Source organism: Cavia porcellus, unplaced genomic scaffold (genome assembly GCF_034190915.1).
Source record: "Cavia porcellus strain 051 isolate PalLab524CR breed Dunkin Hartley unplaced genomic scaffold, mCavPor4.1 scaffold_27, whole genome shotgun sequence".
In the NCBI taxonomy this organism is placed as follows: domain Eukaryota; kingdom Metazoa; phylum Chordata; class Mammalia; order Rodentia; family Caviidae; genus Cavia; species Cavia porcellus.
Window position 1 is genome coordinate 49,631,398 of NW_026947510.1, and position 8,604 is coordinate 49,640,001.

The window sequence follows — 8,604 nt, forward strand, 5'->3', positions numbered from 1 at the left end:
AAATCAGTGTCATTTAGAATCTAGATTAGTGGTTGCAAGGGTTTGACCGGTGGGGTGGTGGGGGGAGCAATGGCTGTGAATGGATCCAAGGTTTCTTTTGGTGTGATAAAAAATTCTAAAATTAGATTATGAAGATGGCTACATAATGGTGCAAGCATTCTAAAACCTACCGAATTGTATACTTTCAATGGTAAACATTATGGTAATAAAGCTATTTTTAAAACCTGTAACTGAAGAGCCTGAAAGCAAACCTTTCCTTAAAGGTTCAGCAATGTGCAAAAAGTCACCAAAAGAATCATTGTTTCAAATGTCCTCCTCCCTTTAAGCAGTTATTTGTGCAGCACTAAAGTTGAAAGTTTAAGACACTCCAGCTACACACTTTAAAAACTCTAATGAGAAATACAACTCAGAGGCTTCTTTAAGCTTAAAGGTTGGCTTCCTATGGTGCTCAGACAATAAATCTGATAGACTTTGAACTTGCTGTCAGGATTAAAGCCGTGGAGCTACAGAGGTTTCCAGTTACTGCAGAGCCAAGAGCAGTGTAAAACTGAAACTCCAGCAAGGGGAGGAAAGCTTGTTTCTCATACCTTACTGCAACCACAACAAAGCCCACTTGTTTTTGTGCACTTTCTTTCTTTCAAAGAATTATAGGGAAATTGTTTCCCTGTAGTTTACCTTAAAAGTGCAACAGTTGCTCTTAAATATACAAGCTCATTTTTTTGGATTGTTGTTTAGTTCAGTCGCCCCCCCAACCCATTTTTAAACTTTTGATGCTCTAGAGAAGAAGAAAAAGAAGAGGAGGAAGCAGAGGAGGAAGAGGAGGAGGAGAAAGAAAATAAAAGAAAGAAACGGAAAAACCCTGTCACCTAGATTTGGTTGACTGCTTATAATAAAATAGCTTGTGAGGTAAGCAAAGGTTAATTCTTAAGTAAAACACCAGTGATAATTAGATAATTACAGATCCCTGAGTACAATTCTACACATTTACAAATTAATAAATGAAACCATTTGTTACTAACATACCAGATGCATACTGTAGTGAAAGGTAATCAAATACAGTATTGCATTTTCTAATGAAAGAAGCCAGAAACAAAATTCTACTACTCCATGATTCCATTTATATCATGTTCTGGAAAAGGAAAAGCTACAGGGAAGAAAACAGTGCTTGTCAGGAGCTGGGGACACGGACTGCAGAGGCGCCCAAGGGGACTTTCTGGATGACATCTTCACGATGGCTGTCATGACATGACTGCGCCTGTGTCAAAGCTCACTGGGCTGTACGTTCCGGGGGTGGTGGTGGTTAATGCAAATTACACCTCAAAATCGGATATAAATATAATTAAATGCATAAATATAAATATTAGATTTAACTATTCAGATTACAGAGTGTGCTGCTACAGCTAATTGCAGGTTGCTGAAAGTACACGGTGCCTTAGGCGGAAACTGACCCTATATTTATTGGAGCCTTTATGATGGTCCCCAATTCTTTTTATCTTCAGTGTAGAAAGCGTTGATGTAAAAAATTCCACTGCACAGAAAAAATACTTTTAAGATATTTGTAGCATATACCTTTACTTTTTTTCACCTCACCCATATCTGATTTTTGCAGTTTTCTTCATAGTCACAGATATTTATGCATAACATGTATATACCTACATATTATATACCTATATAATTTTATTATCCCTTATATATTTTTATTATATACCTATAAGTATACTTATACCTGTATATAATATATCTACACATTTTATATTTTTCCAGGGTGGGTTTTTTATATTCTATTTTTCATGTGTAAAAATCGGATACATTTACCTCATTAGACCGTGGTGAGGGTAGCTGTATGAGTGCTTACCAGAGCTTGCAGGGCTGAGGCAAGGCTCCTGCACATTCTCTGACTCAGATGTAATGCAGGACACAGAAATTTACGGGAGTGGCCTACAATGGTGGACCACACGGTCAAACACAGAAGAATGCAAAAGGTCTGTCCTAGAGATCTGAAGGGCCAGCGGAAGGCCTGAAGCCCACAGCAATGTCCCCTATGAGTCTGCATCAGGCAGCGAGGGATCTATGAGAGAAGACAGAGGTTGAAGGGTCAGCGCTAGAAGCTATCGGGTCTGCACTGGCAGGTGGAAAAGTGGGTGCTGGAAGCTGAATAATCTACAAAGGCCAGGAGACCACGCCCAGGACAAAGGTGAAGACCTGAGCTCCTCCAAGGAAAATCAGCATGAAATCCTTTCCTCCTGTTCTCCTTTTATACCATTCCAACAACAATCCTCCTTAAAGTGGCTCAGGAGCACGCTGACTAATTCAGCTGGGTGATCCCCCTGTTGACAATTAATCAACCACCACAATAACGCTGTACTCTACCAAAACACTTTCAGGTTTGTTTGTCTGTTTGTTTTTCTTTTCCCTTTTTTATTTTGAGACAGGTTCTCTCTTTATGTTGTCCACGCTAGCCTGGAACTTGGACACTCCTGCCTCCTGAGTAGCTTGGATTGCAGGCATTCAGCACTGTACATAGCATTAGAATGTTACAGTGAAATGAGATAAAGTAATTAAAATGTATGAAAGTGACTGGCCTATAGTAGGCACTGGATAAGTCTGTGTATATCTGGAACATGCATATATATATATCAATGGTATGCATCTGAGAACTAAAACAGGATAGCTCTGAACAAGATCTTTTTAATTGGAAAGCTGACTATGCCTATTTCTTTTTGCTTGTTTTGAGACAGAGTCTTGCTATATAGTGCAGGCTGGCCTTGAACTCACTTATGCAGGCCAGGCTGGCCTTGAACTTATGGTGAGCCTCCTGCCTCAACCTCCCAAGTACTGGGAGCACAGGTGTATGCCACCACCCTGGATGTTGATGCTTATATCTCCTACTTTAGTGTCAGTTAGCTGAGGAAAGGGCCACTCTGATATGTGTCCATTTATTTGCAGTTTCTACTGTACCTACTTTACTGCAATGTATGTAGTAGATGCTCATATAGTTTTGTGACAATAAAAAACTTAATATTTATCACAGAGTTATACGTAGTTATAGTAATTGTTTTAACCACTTTCCTCATCACCAGGTCTCAGTACCTGACAGAGCACATTGAGAGGAAAGAGATTTATTTTGGTCGCATTTTAGAGGCTTTAATCCTCGTATGGTCACCTGGTTTCAGGTAGAAGCAGCACGGTGGAAGGGTAGAGGAAGGCTGCTCAAGGCAAGGCAAAGAAGGAGCCAGGGAGGGAGATAAACCCTTTCTGGCCACACTCCTGTGACATATCTCTCCAGGGCACACTCACCTCCCAACTGCAAACCAGTTGCCCCCATAATCCAGTCACTTTCTAAACACATGAGGCTCTGGTAATCATTTTTTAATATAAATCACAACATTCTGTCCCTGTCCCCTTAAAGACTAAGGCACATCTTTATACAGCATCCTTAGTCCATTTTTAAAAGTTACCAAAGTTTTAACAGTTCCCACATTGCTGAACAAGTCTAAAGTCTTTGAGAATTAAGACAAACTCTTCGCTGTGACGCCCTATAAAAACTGAAAAGAAAGTTAAATATGGCCAACACATAACAGCACAGAATATAAACATTCCCATTCCAAAGAGAGAAATATAGGGACAGAAACCAGTGGAACCAAAGCAAGACCAAAACCCAGTAGGGCAATCATTAAATCTTGCAGCTCGATGGCCTGCTCCCAAGGGGAAACTGTGAATTCTAAAGGGCTTGGGTGGCCCCACTCCTAGGTTGTAGCTCTCATGAACTCTCTCTTGAGCTAACTTTGCTTACTTCTTGAAGTTTCCTAGGATGTTCCACATTCCTGGTTTCTCCAATTTCCTATGGTCCCACTGTACTTTCTGGTTCACTTTCACAGCTTCATTCATAGCCTTCTCGGGGTCACAACACCCTGCTTTCAAGGCTTTCTTTTGAAGTCTGGGTGGACCTTTGTGACCCCACAACTCTTTCATTCTGCATGCCTGTAAAACCAGCATGGATGATGCCAAGGTCTGCCACCAGCTGGAGCAGTTGTTGGCCCTTCTTGAATCATAGCTACAGAGGCTTCCAAATGTCTCAATGGCTGAACAACACAAACCAAAGGTAGAGAACTAATTTATAGGTGACTGTTCTAGACCATGGTGCTGGTACTTTGAAGCTCTCTTCTCAAATGAAGGCTTTACAGCTTTGTACTCTTGAACCTAAAACATGGAGGAAGCTTGCTGTTTCCCAGCATTCTCAAGCCTTGAGTTCAGTTGCCATTTAATAAAAGTCCTTGTTCCCATCTGAAATCTGCTGAGCCTGGTCTCTTTGCCATCTGCATTTCTACTGACATTCTGGTCTTCTGAGTTCTAACTAGACTCTCCCATTAAGCTTGGCTTATAGCCACTTGGGATTCTCTAGTCTGCATCTCCAAACTTCTTCAAATATTTCCTTTGAACCATTTTAGAGGATTTGGAATCACATGGTTGCAGCCATGATCCCAATTCTCTGGTACCCAAATATTTCTTAGTCACTTTTCTCACTGCTAAGACACAATATTTTGATATCCACAATTTAGAGGAGGAAAGGTTAATCTTGGTTCACAATTTGTAGAGGTTTGAGTTCATAGTTCGCCAGTTCTGAGGCAGAAAGATATAGTGGAAAGGCCTGGGTGGAAGAAATTTGTTCACCTCATGCACCCAGGACACAGAGAGCAGAGGTAGAGGTTGAGAGGGAGATGAGCCCTTACAAGTCATGTTCCAAGAGATCTGCCTCTTCCAATCAGTCTCCTCAACACCAAGCCAGCTATAGTGCCTCCATAATTCCACCACCCCCATCAGCCCTATCCTCTGAGTCACTGAAAGCTTGCAGGGGACATCCAGAAATAAAGTATAAAAGTATTTAATACTACAAAATATTTTGGAGGATACTTAGATCAAGTTATAAGAATGGGCTTTGATCCTCATCAGTAACAAAGGTGATTTATAAATTAACCTTGAAAGTAATGAGAAATTATTTGTTAATAAAAATGCAGAAGTACTTTCACTTATCACTGCAAGACTTAGAGGCATGACTTGTTTAATGAATTGAGTGATTTTAGCCCATTTTGTTTTGGTTAATTTCAATATACGTGAAGGTATGGACAGCTATTTTGAAGCAAATGAGAGACACTATGACAGCCATTGTTGACTTCCCTGTTGTCTGATTTTGAAGCCATAAAACATCTCCTCATCTTGTTCAGGTCAGTTCTATATTATATTGTTTTGTGTGAATTCTCTGTATATGAAAATATGGACAACTATTTGGAAGAAAACAAGAGACAATATGATAGTGAAGATCTCTGTCTTGCTTTGAAATTTATGTCTCTTACATTGCTTTCTTATGTTCCGTTTTGTTGTGTTTAATTTTACCCTCTTTAAAATAAAAACAAATTTAAAAAATTCTAATGCATCTAAGATGACATTTGATTGTGGTATTGGCAATATTTGCAGATGAATGCTCCACATCCTTTCCATTGGCCTTTTAATGTGCTTGCCTGTTTTGCTGAGGCTGAAAAATCTCCCAGACACCTTGTAGCTGGATCCCAGAACTTTCTCAAAAGGAGCCCATGAGAAGCACTTGTGCGAGAGCAAACCCCACGTCTGTGGTCTCTGCTGGTGAGAATAATAGTGGGACAGGGGCGGTCTGGGCTTTCCCATGACAGTACAAACACGGCACTGTCAATGGCCCCTCAATTGCTACACGGGTGTCGAAAACAGAAGGTGGGGCACCCGTTTTGCTGGTGGGGACTGTGAAGTGGCCCTGATGCCAGCAGCTGTGGCAGCAGCTTCCTGATAGTGACAGTAATAGCATTGTTCCTGGGCCTGCAGCTCCCCGATGGGGAAGAGGTGACAACAACCTCACTTGTCTAGTTTTGTGGCCTGGCTCTGTGAGTTGTCCTTAAAGTTCAACCTCAGTTTTCTTTCTTTAGCCATTTCAATGGTTTGTAAGCCATTTGATAGCTATCATAAATCCTTTTCCTGCTTAAACTAGATTTCATTCTCTGCAAATGTACACTGAGCCATGTAGAAATGAGATGAACAACAGACCTTAGACAAAAGTTAAATGGAAGGCGACACAGTACTGTCAGTCAATGGTCAGCATGACTCATGAGCCTACACAAAAGGAATGAATTTACATTACAAGCACAGGTGGACACTCTGTGTCTGTCATACAATGAACTCCAAAGAGAAGATCAAATATTGCATGTGAACAGAACAATGCCCCAAATAAGAAAGTCTCAATTTGGCCTTAAAAATCTGTAGTCTTTTCCGTTAGATAACATTATTTACAAGTAATACTAGGCACAGTTAAATTAAAATGAGAGGGAAAAAAATAAGTGATTGAATTATGAAAAGTAATATTTCTTAATGGAAACTTTTCTAAGACATGTTAATCAAATGAAAACCTATCAATTCTATTTACTCACGAGAAGTTCTAAGTAAAGCATGGGATGCTTGAAAACCCTCCAAAAGAAGTGAGCTCCAAGAACAAATTAAGATATATTTTGGAGCGTAGACTTAAAAAGAAGTCCCTCACCTCTCAAGAAAATTTTTATTGGCAGTCTAAAACTTCAAAAGGATATAAGTATGGAATTGTACTTCAGAACTGTATAATTAATTGGTGCTAGACAACTTTTTGGTAAGGATTTTGAACTCTTAGAAGGAAAAATAACCAAATGTCAAACGGGATGACAATGATCTATTTTGAAGGACATTTTCCTTGAATAGTACTTATAATCACCAAAAACACATTCCATAATGCTGCAATTTAAAACAGCTAAAAGAAGTCTTTGAGAACCACCTAGGTGTCTAGCTGATGTCACCGTGTATGTGTCAGCACTGTAGGACTGCTATTTAAAAATAGCTGACATGGGCCTACAGTGTATTAACTGAAACATGACACACAAAAACTGTGAAGCAAGTTTTCCAATACATATAGGGCTGGCAGAAACTCACAGCTAGTCTGAAGTTTCATATTTTTAAGAGAATTCAGAGAACTAGGAAGGGTACAGAGTATAGCCCAAAGAATGACTAAAAAGCTAAAAAATAGTGCAAAAAATGGGAAAAGAACTGGGTTTATTTAGTCCTAGTGAGGCCAAATGATCTTAACATGTAAGACCATTCTGGTTATAAAATTGAAATAGATAAGTTATACCTAAATGTCCTAACTACGCAGACACTAACAACATAGAATTAAATAGGAACATAGGGTTGGCAACTGTAATTATTTAAGTGAGAACTGGTTCTATTTTTTTATTCCAAAATAGCTCATCAGATCAGCTGAGAGAATCCACAACGTGAAAACACAAGGGAAATGGAATTTTGGCTGAATGACAGAACCTCTGTGGTAACTATGGATTGCTGAATCAATATTTAAAGATCTCATTATGGGAAGAAGTACTATGATTATTATTTATAATGGGGGAAACCATGAATGGGGATTGTGTTATACTGTGACAGTTGTGGACATTTTCAGTAGAATAACTCATTCACATAGGCATCCAACTAGCTATATTAGCAAGTTACAGCAAGTTTTATGAATAACTGTATGGGACATATTTAACATGTACTGGCAGATTTAACTCTCCAGTAATAACACTTATTCTTTAAAGTTAGGCTACACTACAATAGGAAAAAAACTGTTGGCTTTTAATGGAGTTCTGTCCACTTTCTGTGTGGCATCTGCCTTGCTATAGTCTTAGTGTTTTAGAAGAACTTGGTCATCAGATTGTCTTCCAAAATAAACCAGGCGAGGGTAGGATTAAAGATGGCAGGACAGCAGAAGCTGTTACCAAATGCCACTCACTACTTCTTTTAAAAATCTAAAGTAGTTTTATTTGCTTTGCTTTGCTACCTCTCTAAAACCCCAACAACAACAACAAAAAACCCTCCAAAATAAAATAAAGCATAACTGACTCTCAGAACCAAGCGTTGGTTGAGGACCACATTAGTCAAAAGACAAAGTCTGCCTGTCATGTTACAGATTCTCAAAGGAAACGTATGAGAGCTTGGGGGAAAAAATAGCTGGAATGGAAAAGTGGTGTTCTAGAGATGCTCTGGATGTTTTCTAGAACTACATGTCATTCTGATGCTGTAGACCTGCTGCCTCAAAGGCCCTTGTAGCCCGCCCAGGTACAGTTTCTATAAATAAGTGTGAAGAAATATCTTCTTAGTCCAAATGAAGAACACAGTGTACTGTTATCCTGTGATCTTGAACTATTTCCAGGATTCTGTTTGGATAGCCTGCAAAATGAAACTTGCATATGTTCCATTTGGTGGTAACATGGCTGTTTGCCGCCTTGTGGGTCTTGCTCTGGGCAACTGCTTCCTTCCCTAGCTCCAAGAAATCAATCACACAGCTGTGTCTGCTCCAACGCATGAGAACCTCAGAATCCCGTTCCATGAGATAGCAATCAGTCCAGGGTAACTACAGCATAAATTGGACTTGATGGTTAAAATGGTTTTTGGGAAATGGAGAATTCTTTCTGAGAACACCAGGTTGCAAGGGCATATAACCCTGAAGCAGTGGAAGGGCCCCTTTCTTGCCCCCAGGAGAGAGCCTGCTAGATAAGACCCATGCAG